The 15020-nt window shown below is 44.9% G+C and overlaps 2 protein-coding genes across 5 annotated transcripts in view; one reads left to right on the forward strand and one right to left on the reverse strand.

Moving 5' to 3' along the window:
• The window catches only part of RSPH14 (radial spoke head 14 homolog), a 324813-nt gene that overhangs the window by 180460 nt on the left and 129333 nt on the right, over positions 1-15020 (forward strand). The window lies entirely within an intron of this gene.
• The window catches only part of GNAZ (G protein subunit alpha z), a 211739-nt gene that overhangs the window by 126410 nt on the left and 70309 nt on the right, over positions 1-15020 (reverse strand). The window lies entirely within an intron of this gene.

Consider the following 15020-nt stretch of genomic DNA (forward strand, 5'->3'; position numbering starts at 1 on the left):
CCAAGATGGTTCACTTGGTACCTTTGCCCAAATTGCCCTCCTCCTCTGAGCTGGTCCCTCTATTTTTTCAGAATGTTGTGCGTTTGCATGATATTCCTGAGAATATAGTTTCTGACAGGGGTACTCAGTTTGTGTCTAGATTTTGGCGGGCGTTCTGTGCCAGGATGGGCATCGACTTGTCGTTTTCGTCTGCATTCCATCCTCAGACTAATGGCCAGACTGAGCGTACTAATCAGACCTTGGAGACTTACTTGAGGTGTTTTGTGTCCGCTGATCAGGACGATTGGCTTGATTTTTTGCCATTGGCAGAGTTTGCCCTTAACAATCGGGCCAGTTCTGCCACTTTGGTTTCTCCATTTTTTTGTAATTCAGGGTTTCACCCTCGCTTTTCGTCCGGTCAATTGGAATCTTCGGATTGTCCTGGAGTAGATGCTGTGGTTGATAGAATGCATCAGATTTGGGGACAGGTTGTGGACAATCTGAAGTTGTCCCAGGAGAAGACTCAACAGTTCACTAATCGTCATCGGCGTGTCGGTCCTCGTCTTTGTGTTGGGGACCTGGTTTGGTTGTCTTCTCGATTTGTTCCTATGAAGGTCTCGTCTCCTAAGTTTAAGCCTCGGTTTATCGGCCCTTATAGGATTCTGGAGGTTCTCAATCCTGTGTCCTTTCGTTTGGACCTCCCAGCATCTTTTACTATTCATAATGTTTTTCATCGGTCATTATTGCGGAGGTATGAGGTGCCGGTTGTTCCGTCTGCTGATCCTCCTGCTCCTGTGCTGGTTGAGGGTGAGTTGGAGTATGTGGTAGAAAAGATCTTGGACTCCCGTGTTTCCAGACGGAAACTTCAGTATCTGGTTAAGTGGAAAGGCTATGGTCAGGAGGATAATTCTTGGGTGACAGCATCTGATGTTCATGCTCCTGATTTGGTTCGTGCATTCCATAGTGCTCATCCAGATCGCCCTGGTGGTTCTGGTGAGGGTTCGGTGCCCCCTCCTTAAGGGGGGGGTACTGTTGTGAATTCTGTTTGTGGGCTCCCCCGGTGGTGTTTTATGGTATTGCCACTTATTTGCCTTCTTCTATCCTTGATCACCTGTTGACACCCATTAGGGGAGTTTCCTATTTAAGGCTGCTTGGCTGCTGGTCCGAGGCCGGCCAACAATGTATCAGTAGCTTTCTGTTGCATTCTCCTGCCTCAAGTTCCAGTTCAGCTAAGTTGAATTTTGTTCCTAGTTAATGTTATTTTTTGTCCAGCTATCTGCAATGTGACTCTCTGCAGCTGGAAGCTCTCGTGGACTGAAATTGCCACTCCAGTGGCATGAGTTGTCACTGGAGTTTTAAAGTAATTTCAGGATGGTGTTTTTGAGTAGTGTTTTGAAGTTGACCGTGAAGTAACTCTTTCCTGTACTTCTGCTATCTAGTAAGCGGACCTCACTGTGCTAAATCTGCTGTTCATCCTACGTATGTCTTTTCCTCTTGACTCACCGTCAATATTTGTGGGGGCCTGCTATCTCCTTTTGGGGTTCATCTCTGGAGGTAAGGCAGGCCTGTATATTCCTCTGATAGGGGTAGTTAGATCTCCGGCTGGCGCGTGGTGTCTAGGGCATCGTAGGAAACACTCCCCGGCTACTTCCAGTGTTGTGTCAGGTTCAGGTCACGGTCACTTTAGTTTCCATCACCTGAGAGCTAGTCCGTTTGTTATTTTTGATTTCCCTGCCATTGGGAAAATCATAACACGACCCCAGTGTTGCGATCACCGTTATTCACGGAAAAAAGTCTGATTTCCCATTTAATTTCTCTCTCTGATGTGATCGCACATCAAAGGAGGGAGAAATGGGGTCCCCCGATACCTCCCCTCCTCCCCGGTACCTCTGGTGTCACTGGACCCTCCTGCATCCCCCTGTGATGTCCCCCGGCATCTTCTTCCAGGAAGAAAATGGCAGACACATGCGCAGTGCACCCGCCGAGATCTGCCGGCCGGCACCCGGCAACAATAGGATATTTTTCCTATTGGTTCATTTTGATCACTGTGATATACCCTATCACAGTGATCAAAATATGAAAAAAAATCAAACCCCCCCTTAGTTAGGTAAATATAATAAGATACAAACTAGTGATGAGCGAATAAACTCGTTGCTCGAGATTTCCCGAGCATGCTCGCGGGTCCTCCGAGTATTTTTTAGTGATTTAGTTCTTATTGCCGCAGCTAAATGATTTACATCTGTTAGCCAGCATATGTACATGTGGGGGTTGCCTGGTTGCTAGGGAATCCCCACATGTAATCAAGCTGGCTAACAGATGTTAATCATTCAGCTGCGGCAAGAAAAACAATCTCCGAGCACTAAAAAAAATACTCAGAGGACCCCCGAGCATGCTCGGGAAATCTCGAGTAACGAGTATATTCGCTCATCACTAATAAAAACATGTATTATTTACATTTTTCCATTAGGGTTAGGGTTGGGGCTAGGGTTGGGATTACGGTTAGGGTTGAGATTACGGTTAGGGTTGTGTTTAGGATTAGGGTAAGGGGTGTGTTGGGGTTAGGGTTGGAGTCAGAATTGGGGGGGGTTTCCACTTTTTAGGTACATCAGGGGGTCTCCAAATGCGACATGGCGCTCAACATTGATTTCAGCCAATTTTGCGTTCAAGGCATCAAACGGTGCTCCCTCACTTCTGGGGCCCTGCTATGCGCCCAAACAATGGCTTTCCCCCACATACGGGGGTATCGGCGTACTCAGGACAAATAGCACAACAAATTTTATGGTCCATTTTCTCCTGATACCCTTGTGAAAATAAAAAAGTTTGGTTCCAAAGTAAATTTTTTGTGAAATAAGTAAAATGTCCATTTTTTCCTTCCACATTGCTTTAGTTCTTGTTTATTAACCCTTCAGGTGCTTCACTTCTTGAATGTGGTTTTGCGCACCTTGAGGGGTGCAGTTTTTAGAATGGTGTCACTTTTGGGTATTTTCTGTCATATTGATCCCCTAAACTCACTTCAAATGTGAGGTGGTCCCTAAAAAAAATTGTTTTGCAAATTTTGTTGGAAAAGGAGAAATCGCTGGTCAACTTTTAACCGTTGTAACGTCCTAACGAAAAAAAATTATGTTTCCAAAATTGTGCTGATGTAAAGATGACATGTTAAAAATATTATTTCTTAACTATTTTGTGTGATATGATTTAGGGGCTGTGATGCAGTGACCCCTGTTACAGCTAGGGGGTGCTGTATGTGCTCCCCAGGACACACATGGAGGCGTAATGGGGATAGTGAGACAGTGTCCGGCATTGTGGTGAATGGCCGGTATGTGTCGAAGAGGAGGAGGTCTTCTGTGCTGTAAGCCTCCCTGGATATGGGGAGCTGCTTCCTGCAATGCAATAAGGAGTATTTTGTCTTTGGTGCACATGAGCACTAAGATGTTGCATAGTGTATCTGGGTCCGGATTGCGGGTAGCTATGAGAGATGGGAGGGTCTGGCTACCCACATACCTCACCTCTGGGTGAGGGTGCTCACTGTACCCCTTTTTCCTGTGGGACGAGCGGGTGTTAGAGGACCTGCAGTGATGTCAGGATCACGTGACCAGCCCATGTGGTCCATACCTCACCTGTGGGTGTGGTTACAAGGTACATAATGTGACCAGGATTTGGTCACAAGAGGAGAGTGTTTGGTTCCTGTATGCTCTCTGAGTGTGAATGGTTCTGTGCTGGAAGGTCCTGGAAGCCTAAGTGTTGGGAGTGTTGTCTCTCTGTAGAGCACGTGATGGGACTCTGGTACTGGTGGCCTGGGGTGGTGGACGGTCCCCGCCGGGGTCCTGAATAGCACCCGGACAGGTCACCTGTGGTGAGGACCTTGGACTGACAAGGAGTCGGCCTGTGGAGCAGGAGCTCCTGAGAGGTAACCCCGGGTATAGGGAAAGGACTATGTGCCTTGATAAAGGACAGTTACTGAACTGTGCAGTCACCCGTTGACTGGAGAGATACAGGCGTGACTATGTGTAAACTATTGATGTGAATACTGCAACGCTGACAAGCCGGTAATCCAGACTGTGTATGTTTGGCTCCAGAGCGAGCCTGAATATTGGTCTCTACCAAGTGTGTATGGTCACAGTCCTGATGGAGCAGAGCCATGCTATGAAGGCTGTTACTTTGTGTTTTGTGCCACTGGGGTTTATGGAGTAATAAAACCCAGCTGAACTTTTGAAGAAATACGGTCTTTCTGTGTGTTATATCGCTGCCAAGCGAGTATTCCCCAACGCGTTAGTGAGCGCTATCTCACAGGATACAAAAACTAAAAGTTTGAAAATTACAAAATTTTTAAAGTTTTTGCCAAATTTTTTTGCCAAATTTATTTTTTCATAAATAAACACAAGTTATATCAAAGAAATTTTACCACTAAAATGAAGTACAATATGTCACGAAAAAACAAACTGAGAATCAGTGGGATCCGTTGAAGCGTTCTACAGCTATAACCTCATAAAGTGACAGTGGTCAGAATTGTAAAATTTGGCCTGGTCATTAAGTACCAAATTGGCTCTGTCACTAAGGGGTTAATATTTATCTTCAGTTTTGTGGTAATGATATGCCCGTGCTTCGGGGCGGGGTCTTTATGTGGTGCTCTCATTAGGTATTCATAATGCAGACTGCTGACAGGTCACTGATCCTTCTCACCTGCCCCCTAGTTTGCATAATGAATACCTGTACATAGTGAAGAAAAAAAACAACAAAAACCGCTTTTGCAGGCAGGTGCCAGCTTGTGGCACCTGCTCTGCAGCATAATCAGTGTCCAGTTAATAAGTATTCTTCATGTTATTGTACAAATGTAAAAAAAAAAAAAAAAATTGAAAATGGCGCCCGCTGCACCTGCGCAGTAGCAGCTATAGGTGAGTATAGAGAACTGATAGGTACTATTGCGCAGGCATCGGCGGCACCATCTTGCTGGAGAATAAAAAAAATTTCCTCCAAGATGGCGCTGCCTGCGCAGTAGCAGCTCTGAGATCGGCAAAAACTGCTACTGCGCAGGCGGCGCCATCTTGGAGGAAATTTTTTTTTCTTCTCTAGCAAGATGGATACTTATTAACTGGACACTAAACATGCGATTATGCTGCAGCACAGGTGCAACGGCTGGCACCTGCCTGCAGAAGGGTTTTTTTTTTCTTCATTATGCAAACTAGGGGGCAGGTCAGTGAGGGATCAGTGACCTGTCAGCAGTCTGCATTATGATTACCTAATCCGAGCACCACATGAAGACCCCTCACAGGCCCACTCCGCAGCACGGGCATCTCAGTAACACAAAACTGAAAATAAAGATTAAACAACAACCACAAGACGGATTTCATCAACCAAGGTGTCATTTTAATCAGTATAACGGCGCCGACCTGACTGTGCACAATCCTGCTGACAGGTTCCCTTTAAATACCATTCTATTAGTTGCTACACATTGTTTTAGCTTATCTGGATCCTTAAATCCTTTCTCTGTCTTCTCTAGTGTTAAGGTACCTTCACACGAAGCGACGCTGCAGCGATAGCGACAACGATGTCGATCGCTGCAGCGTCGCTGTTTGGTCGCTGGAGAGCTGTCACACAGACCGCTCTCCAGCGATCAACTATGCCGAGGTCCCCTGGTAACCAGGGTAAACATCGGGTAACTAAGCGCAGGGCCGCGCTTAGTAACCCGATGTTTACCCTGGTTACCAGCGTAAAATCTAAAAAAAACAAACAGCACATACTTACATTCACGTCCCCCTGCGTCCACTTCCTGACTGACTGAGCGCCGTACAGTGAGAGCAGAGCGGTGACGTCACCGCTGTGCTGCTTTCACTTTCACTTTGCGGCGCTGAGTCAGAGGAGGAAGCAGACTGCAGGGGGACGTGAATGTAAGTATGTGCTGTTTGTTTTTTTTACATTTTACGCTAGTAACCAGGGTAAACATCGGGTAACTAAGCGCGGCCCTGCGCTTAGTAACCCGATGTTTACCCTGGTTACCAGTGTAAAATATCGCTGGTATCGTTGCTTTTGCTTTCAAACACAACGATACACAGCGATCGGACGACCAAATAAAGTTCTGGACTTTATTCAGCGACCAGCGACATCACAGCAGGATCCTGATCGCTGCTGCGTGTCAAACGAAACGATATCGCTAGCGAGGACGCTGCAACGTCACGGATTGCTAGCGATATCGTTATAATGTCGTTTCGTGTGAAGGTACCTTTAGCTATCCCTCCTAGCTTTGCATCGTCAGCAAATTTGATTAGTTTACCTTCAGTTCCCTTATCTAGATCATTTATAAAAATGTTGTACAACACAGGGGCCAGGACAGAGCCTTTTGGTACCCCAATTGAAACATTCTTCCAATTGGATGTGCAACCATTTATTACCACTCTTTGAGTACGATCAGCGAGCCAGTTATGACTCCACCTAACCGTAGCCTTGCCAATCCCATACTAGGCCTTTTTTTTTTTTAATAAGGCTAGTATGAGATACTTTATCAAATGCTTTGCTTAAGTTGAGATATACTATTGCCGCTTGGTTGCCGGCATCAGAAGATGATGCTGCTCGGCTCGGCAGGGGAGAGGGATTTTTTTTTCTAGGTGTTGAACAACACTGGCACCGGCAGGATAGGGGAGCATATACAAGGATGGGAGGGCATATACCAAAATGAGACGAATATATCAGGATGGGGGGAAGGGGGAGCATATACGAGAATAAGCAGTATATTCCTTTACATCTGCAGTCTGGTACCCCTGCTCCTGTCTATTGCTGCTCTGCTGCCCTTCCTGCGCTCTTTAGTTTTTTTTCCAAACTAAGACATCAAATTGCAGTGTTGGCACTTTGCGATAAATAAATGGGTTTTGGGTTGTAGTTTGGCACTCGGTCTCTAAAAGGTTCGCCATCAGTGCCATAGTGGATAGACTGCAAAAAGCACGGTGGATATAATATTACTATTTTAAGCATATACGTTTTTGTTCAACAATAGATTTTTATTAAAAAATTATACTAATAACTAACAGGTACATTGTAGTGATCAAAAAGAAAAAGAACATTTACTTGGGTGGCGTACAAGGGGAGGCGTTACGTAACTGACAGGAAGGAGTAGAGCGTAAAGGTGGATTAAAAGGAGCCCGAGGTGGGGGCGCTAGCCAAGTAAATGTAATATAAAGAATTAGGACGAATCTGGGGAGTCAGGAGCATGTAAACAAAGTGAAGAGATGGTGAAGGGTGTGTAGTTGGTGTATTCCGCCCAGGGAAGTCAAATTTTCTTGAATTTACGGACTTTATCCATAAGTATGGCAGATAATTTTTCATTGATCGTATACCAAGAAAGGAATCTCTTGACTTCTGACAAATCTAGACCTGATTTTTTCCAGGCCAGTGCTATAGTTTGCTTGGCCACTAGGAATATAATCCCTGCAGCGACCCAAATACGAAAGCTCCATAGAGACTCATTTCCCTGGGGGAACTACAAATTGCCCCATAGTGGGGAAGGGGGAAATTAAGTTTGAGGAATATTTTAGAGAATACTATATTTTGAGTGAATGTGATAGAATTGGATTTATAATTTGTTTGCGTTGCGCTGGGAGGATCCATAATAAAGCGTCAAGGGTCATTGGGTGACACTCAGGGGCTTCTAAGGAAAGCCAATATGGGGGTTCTGAATATTCACGGTATAGAGTTAACTGGGCTGCCTGCTAATATTTGGAAAGGTTAGCGACTCCCAGTCCTCCTTTTAGGCGGTGTTGGTAAAGAGCTGCTCTGTTAACCAAACAAAAGTGTTAACTAGACATTGTGCTAATTTGACGTAGCATGATGGAACAGGGATAGGCTATACAGGGAATAAATAGAGTATTCTGGGGAGAAAAGTCATCTTAATCGCTGTATCCGACCCAGCCAAGGGAAATGCAGCTTCTCCCAATTCTAAAGATGTGAACGAAGTAGTAGTAGGATAGTTTGCAGAGAAAAGGGACTCTAAGTTCACACCTACATATTCGAGGTGATTGGTGGTCCATTGAAAGAGAAAATCTAGTTTGAGCTGCGGTATAATGGTGGCAGGAAGGGATATGTTCATGGTGTGTGATTTTGAATGGTTTATCTGCAGGGCAGATTTGTGTTCCTAAGCATAGAAATGTTACAATATTTTTAGTCCACATCAGTGAGTGAATTTTTTTTATATAGTGGAGTTTAGAGGTCCTCAATCAGTAACATACATGAAAGCTTTAGAACAAGAGCTGCAGAGAGAGTATTATTTTTTTTGTTAAACTAGTTGAAGCCCTTTAAAAAAAAATTTTTGTGATCCGCTGGACAACTTTTTTAAACCATCAGACCTATCTTCATAGTGCATAACCCATAAAAAATATTGAGGAAGTTGAGACATTGAATTTTTCCTATTCCTGCCTTTTCTGCTCCATCCTGTGGCCCGGGTGACTAGTTGTGTTCGGGAGTGTGCTGACATCAAGTCTGTCTCTTCCATTTTGGTAAATGAAATCAATACAGTATATTAACTTAATTTACAATACACACAAATCACATGTTATCCATTCATTAGTAGCAATTAAAAGTCATTTGCATGAGAAATCGAGTGCAAGTCTGCATGAATTGATCCAAACTGATTAAAGCATTGATTTTGGTTACGGTTAGGGTTACATGCTGACTTTGGTTTCATGATATAAAGAGAATGTTAAAATGTTTTTTTGGTCAAGCGATATTTGAGACTTTTTATCACATTACCAAAGTTGTCATACAGACCCAGTTTAATGATTAAGACTTTACACATGACATTTTGATGCAGTTTTTTTAATCCAGTATCAGAAATACAGTAAATTGTAAGAGATACATACACGCATTCATATACCGTATATTCATGCGCGTTACTCTACAATGTAAGGATGCTTTCAAAAAATAAAAAAAATCATTAATATATCAATTGACAAAATGCATCTTGGTGTAAACCACGGAGCTTCCGTATGGGCGCAGCCATGTTTTCATTAGACAGCAAAAGACAAATGCTTATGGAGTAGTTTTGTGGTACACGCCCTGTTAGTTGAAGAGAAAAGTAACACCTTTATTACCTCTGGGCTTAACTCTGGAGAAAAGGGTACAGAAGAAAAAGAAAACGGTCCCAAAATCAGTGGTACAGCACCAACTGGAGGAGCTACAGAGTTTAAATAAAAATAAAATCCAGAGTAATGTCCCCTTTACGTGCTTTTGAATAGGCAATAAGAAATGGGCACCATTAAAGGGTTGGTTTGGCACCTAAAATGTCCTTTCTGCAAGAAACTGTACTAAGTACGGTAACTGCAGCCCCAGCCTCCAGTGACGTCCTGCTCCATGAGCGGTGAAGAACACTGTGGGAAGTGATTGCAGCCCCAGCCTCCAGTGACGTCCTGCTCCATGAGCAGTGAAGAACGCTGTGGGAAGTGATTGCAGCCCCAGCCTCCAGTGACGTCCTGCTCCATGAGCGGTGAAGAACACTGTGGGAAGTGATTGCAGCCCCAGCCTCCAGTGACGTCCTGCTCCATGAGCAGTGAAGAACGCTGTGGGAAGTGATTGCAGCCCCAGCCTCCAGTGACGTCCTGCTCCATGAGCGGTGAAGAACACTGTGGGAAGTGATTGCAGCCCCAGCCTCCAGTGACGTCCTGCTCCATGAGCAGTGAAGAACGCTGTGGGAAGTGATTGCAGCCCCAGCCTCCAGTGACGTCCTGCTCCATGAGCGGTGATGAACACTGTGAGAAGTGACTGCAGCCCCAGCCTCCAGTGACGTCCTGCTCCATGAGCGGTGATGAACACTGTGAGAAGTGACTGCAGCCCCAGCCTCCTGTGACGTCCTGCCCCATGAGCTGTGATGAACACTGTGGGGAAGTGATTGCAGCCCCAGCCTCCAGTGACGTCCTGCTCCATGAGCGGTGATGAACACTGTGAGAAGTGACTGCAGCCCCAGCCTCCTGTGACGTACTGCCCCATGAGCTGTGATGAACACTGTGGGGAAGTGATTGCAGCCCCAGCCTCCAGTGACGTCCTGCTCCATGAGCGGTGATGAACACTGTGAGAAGTGACTGCAGCCCCAGCCTCCTGTGACGTCCTGCCCCATGAGCGGTGATGAACACTGTGGGAAGTGACTGCTGCCCCAGCCTCCTGTGACGTCCTGCCCCATGAGCTGTGATGAACACTGTGGGAAGTGATTGCAGCCCCAGCCTCCTGTGACGTCCTGCCCCATGAGCTGTGATGAACACTGTGGGGAAGTGATTGCAACCCCAGCCTCCAGTGACGTCCTGCTCCATGAGCGGTGATGAACACTGTGAGAAGTGACTGCAGCCCCAGCCTCCTGTGACGTCCTGCCCCATGAGCGGTGATGAACACTGTGGGAAGTGACTGCTGCCCCAGCCTCCTGTGACGTCCTGCCCCATGAGCTGTGATGAACACTGTGGGAAGTGATTGCAGCCCCAGCCTCCTGTGATGATTTTTTAAGACTCCTCTCAAAAAGAAGTCACAGGAAGTGCAGTAAAAAAATACACATTCAGGAATTAGCAGGGTAGGGAGATATATAGGGTGTTGTATAATAAAGCTTATTGCAAAAGTTATTTGGGTGTAAAAATAAATATTTAAAAGGACATTTTAGGTACTGGACCATTTATTTTTTGGACCATAGATGCAGTTTTTGATCTAGTGGACTAAGTTTCTGTGATAAAAGACACATAAGACACATCATGCTCACTTGACACATCATGCTCACTTCCCTTCTAAATCGGAAGATGTCCAGCACTGTCATTAGCTTGGAACTGACAGCAAACAGTGAAATCCAGGTACAACCATCTACTGTTCAGGGAAGTCTGGCTAGAAGTGGTTTTCATGGAAGAATTGCAGCCATAAAGCCATACCTTCACCATGGAAACAAGGCCAAGCGACTCAACTGTGCACAAGAACATAGGAATTGGGTGTAGAAAATGACTGCATGTGAGAGCAAATCTAGAAATACCGCATTTTCCGGCGTATTAGACAACTCCCCAACTTTTCTAGTTAAAATATAAAATCTTCTTAAAAGTCAGGGGTCGTCTTATACGCCGTGTGTCGTCTTATAGGGCGGGTGACCAATGTGCATATGGTGGGATGCAGTGGTCCCGATGACGAAGAGAGGGGGTGTCTCACAGGGAAGGTGTAAGTGGAGTATCCTCCATTACCTCATTGTAGCAGCGATGCTCTCTGTGCTGGGGGGGCGGCGTCGGCGGCAGCTCCTCTATGTGCAGCGTGGGGTCTCCGTGCTGGGGGAGGCGGAAGCTCCTTTTTGTGCAGTGTGGGGGCTCTGTGCTGGGGGGGCGGCGGCGTATCTCCATGCAGCATTGGGGCTCCGCCGGTATTACCTCAAAGCCCAGAGGCACCGGCAGCTCCATTGCTGTGATGAGGTGGCCTCCGGGAAAATGGCCGGTGGGGGCGGCGCATGCTCACATTGAGATCTTGTCTCCCGAGATCTCGGGACGAGATCTGAATGTGAGCATGCGCCGCCCCCAGCGGCCATTTTCCCAGAGGCCACCGCATCGCAGCAATGGAGCTGCCGGTGCCTCCGGGCTTTGAGGAAATACCGGCGGAGCCCCAATGCTGCACAGAGATACGCCGACGCTGCCCCCCCAGCACAGAGAACATCGCTACAATGAGGTAATGGGGGATACTCCACTTACACCTTTCCAGTGAGACGCCTCCTCTCTTCGTCATCGGGACCACTCCCCCCCACCCACCATATGCACCCGCCCTATAAGACGAGACCCAGTGTTTAAGACGACCTCCGACTTTTAAAAAGATTTTCATGGGTTAAAAGGTCGTCTTATACGCCGGAAAATACGATATTTGGTTGTATCAGATTGTTCGCTGGAGAGCGGTACAATAATAAGTCTGTCGGCAACAGTGAAGCATGGTGCAGGTGCAAGTCTGCATTTCAGTGGAGTTGTGAATTTGGACAGTATTTAATGGTGCAATACCACCATCAAGAAGTAATCTCATTGGCTCCAAATGTATTCTGCAGCAGGACAACGACCCCAAACATACAGCCAATGTCATTAAGAACTAAATTCAGTGGAAAGCAGAAAGTCTTGGAAGTGATATCACAGAGACCTCATCTCAACATCAGAGTCTGTCTTGGATTACATGAAGACACAAAAGGATTTGCCAAGCCTACATCTCCTCCAGAAGATCTGTGGTTAGTTATCCAAGATGTTTGGAATAACTTTCCTGCAGAATTCTTTCAAAAACTGTGCGCAAGTGTATCTAGAAGAATGGATGCTGTTCTGAAGGCAGAAGGGTGGTCACACAAGTATTGACTGGAGTTAGATTTCTCTTTCGTTCATTCACTTTGCATTTTGGTAATTGATATTAACACTTCAGTTTTTGAAAGCATTACTTTACAGCATTTTTTCCAGTTTTTTTTCCCACACTTTGCACAGTATTGGACAAATATGAAAATCTCCTTCCTATTTTTTTAATCCACTTCCTGCATCAAAGTAGCACTAGTAAAATGATCCTGCATTCATAGCAACGAATCTACAATGCGTCCAATGTTTCTAATCATCTATGAAAAAAGCCATTTGTTTTTGTAGCCAAACATCAATGAGCATTGATGGCCTTGGTTCTAATTGTAAGGTGGTGGTCTAATAAAAAAAAATTCTCAAATATTATCATAGGTTTACTGATGGTGGAAATGTCTTTTTACTGAGCACTAACGTTGACACTGATGTGATGTCCGCCTTCGGTCCCATCAGAAGCCATTAGTTAGATCACTTCTGTTTGGTTGCTCGCAGGCAAAGGAGGTGGGAGAAATGGCGTAGTGCCAACAGTGCTGGAGCATTCACCTTTAGTGATACAGGTTGATATTGATTTGCAGATTACATGAGGTTTTAGTGCTTTTTCGCAGCGGAAACACACATGGTTTTTGTGTATTTTCTACATGTAATGCAATTCTGTAAGGAAAATCCACACAATTACTCTTGCAGATATGCCGATTTTTTTTAAATATTGCGGATTTCAAGAAGGTACCAAAGGTCAGTTGACGCAAACAAAAAAAACGTAAAAAGTTTTATGGAACTTAAAGGGATCAAACCTCCTAAGCCGTCTATATGAGCATGTAGGACATAGGAAGCTGAATAAAATGATACCTTCATAACTGCGATCCGATGTCTTGTTCCAGAGAAATCCATGTATTTCTTGTAATTGAGCGGCTAAGATCTATGGGCCGGGCACTGATCTGCATGAGAATCTGCCTCCAGAGCTTGTTTTAAATGAAAGGAGGCGTTAGCAATGTGAGACTTGTAGATCAGAAAAACAGACGGTCATTACATCCCAAACAAAAAATCGATGGACAGCAATCGCCAGTGGTAGAAAATATGGAAAAAAAATTCCTTTATTGCTCCATGCACATAACAAATCATGCTTTAATATATGCATGGAGAAATAAAGGATTTTTCCCCATATTTTCTACCACTGAAGAGTGCAGTCCATCAATTTTTTGGTTGGGACTATGTGTGGATCAACACATTCTGGTCTTTTTAATATTTCTCAGTCTTTACATGTCTCATACTGGTGATGCAGAAGCTTAGTTAGATTTATGTGCTGCCCATAGATCTTAAGAGCTCATTTACATTAAAGAAAAAGATGGATTTCTCTGGAATAAGTAATCAGATCGCAGATATCAAGGTACCATTTTATTAAAGGAATTGTCCAGGTTGATCACAAAAGTCAGTATTCACTCTGTGTGACTGCAGACTTGTGAATGCTCACATCATGAGCACTGTGAGAATCCTCTGGTGACGACCACATTCCGACTTCGCATCATGACAGAATTCACTTTAATTTTTTTTGTCACCTGGATTGAATGATGTTCCTTTTTTATGCTGGGCCACATTCCGACTAGTCCTGCGGAGCTCGATTCACTTGTATTGAGCAAGGCCTTTCACGTCTAGTGGGAATGTGGCCGGAAGTGTGCATATTGCATACTTTTGCTCATATCACTGCCTGATCTCCCTGCCGGCACAGGAGAATCCTCACAGTGTGTGGCATGCGCGATGTGAGGGTTCATAAGTCTGCAGTCATAAAGTGAAAAACTTGGGACAACTCCCTTTATACTTATTATGACCTACATGCCCCTGTAGGTGGCTTACGAGGATTGATCCTACTGACAGATTCCATTTATCATAATGTGGAACATTGCATAACCAGGTTTGGCCACAATTAGTAAATGGCTTATTACAAGTGTCCATTGATATTAAAGGGAACCTGTCAGCAGGATTTTGCTCAGTAAACTACTGACAGTGTCAGGTTGGCGCCGTTATACTGATTAATATGATACCTTGGTTGATGAAATCAGTCTTGTGGTTGTTGTTTAATCTGTATTTGCAGTTTTCAGTTATTAATATGCTTGTGCTGCGGGGCGGCCCGTGTGACGGGCAGGGGGTCTTTATGTGGTGAACTGCTTACATATTCATCTGTGTGGCTTATGACAGGTCACTGATCCCTCACTGATCTGCCCCTATTTAACATAATGCATATAATATTGTATGGTTACAAAACAAAATTCAACTTCATCAAAATGGCGCCTGCGCTGTAGCATGATAAATGCCTAATATGCCTGTATGCATTTATGGTTTATTCTTATACTATCGTAGGGTAAAATATATATACAGTATATATATAATATTTCATCAATATTGCGTTCCGATAGATGCTACTGCCATTTGGTGGAGGAAATAAAAATAAAAAATTGTCTTCGTCAAAATGGAGGGGGTGTTTGCGCAATAGCATCTATCGGCGCCACCGCATGGCAAATAAGGCATTACTCAGTTCCGGCTCAGAGTTTAAACGACAAAACAGGTGTAACCCGTATGTAGAAGATACAGACAAATCTCCGTCCCCCGCATTATCTTATGTGCACTTGTGGAAGAAAACATCTCCCCATTGTGAGAATCAGACTAAATACTCCGGGACAGTCAGCTCTCTGTGCAGAACACATTGTGGCGGTACAGCAACAGTAACTGTGGCACATCCTCAACAATGGCTGG

Source organism: Ranitomeya variabilis, chromosome 1 (genome assembly GCF_051348905.1).
Source record: "Ranitomeya variabilis isolate aRanVar5 chromosome 1, aRanVar5.hap1, whole genome shotgun sequence".
Classification (NCBI taxonomy): domain Eukaryota; kingdom Metazoa; phylum Chordata; class Amphibia; order Anura; family Dendrobatidae; genus Ranitomeya; species Ranitomeya variabilis.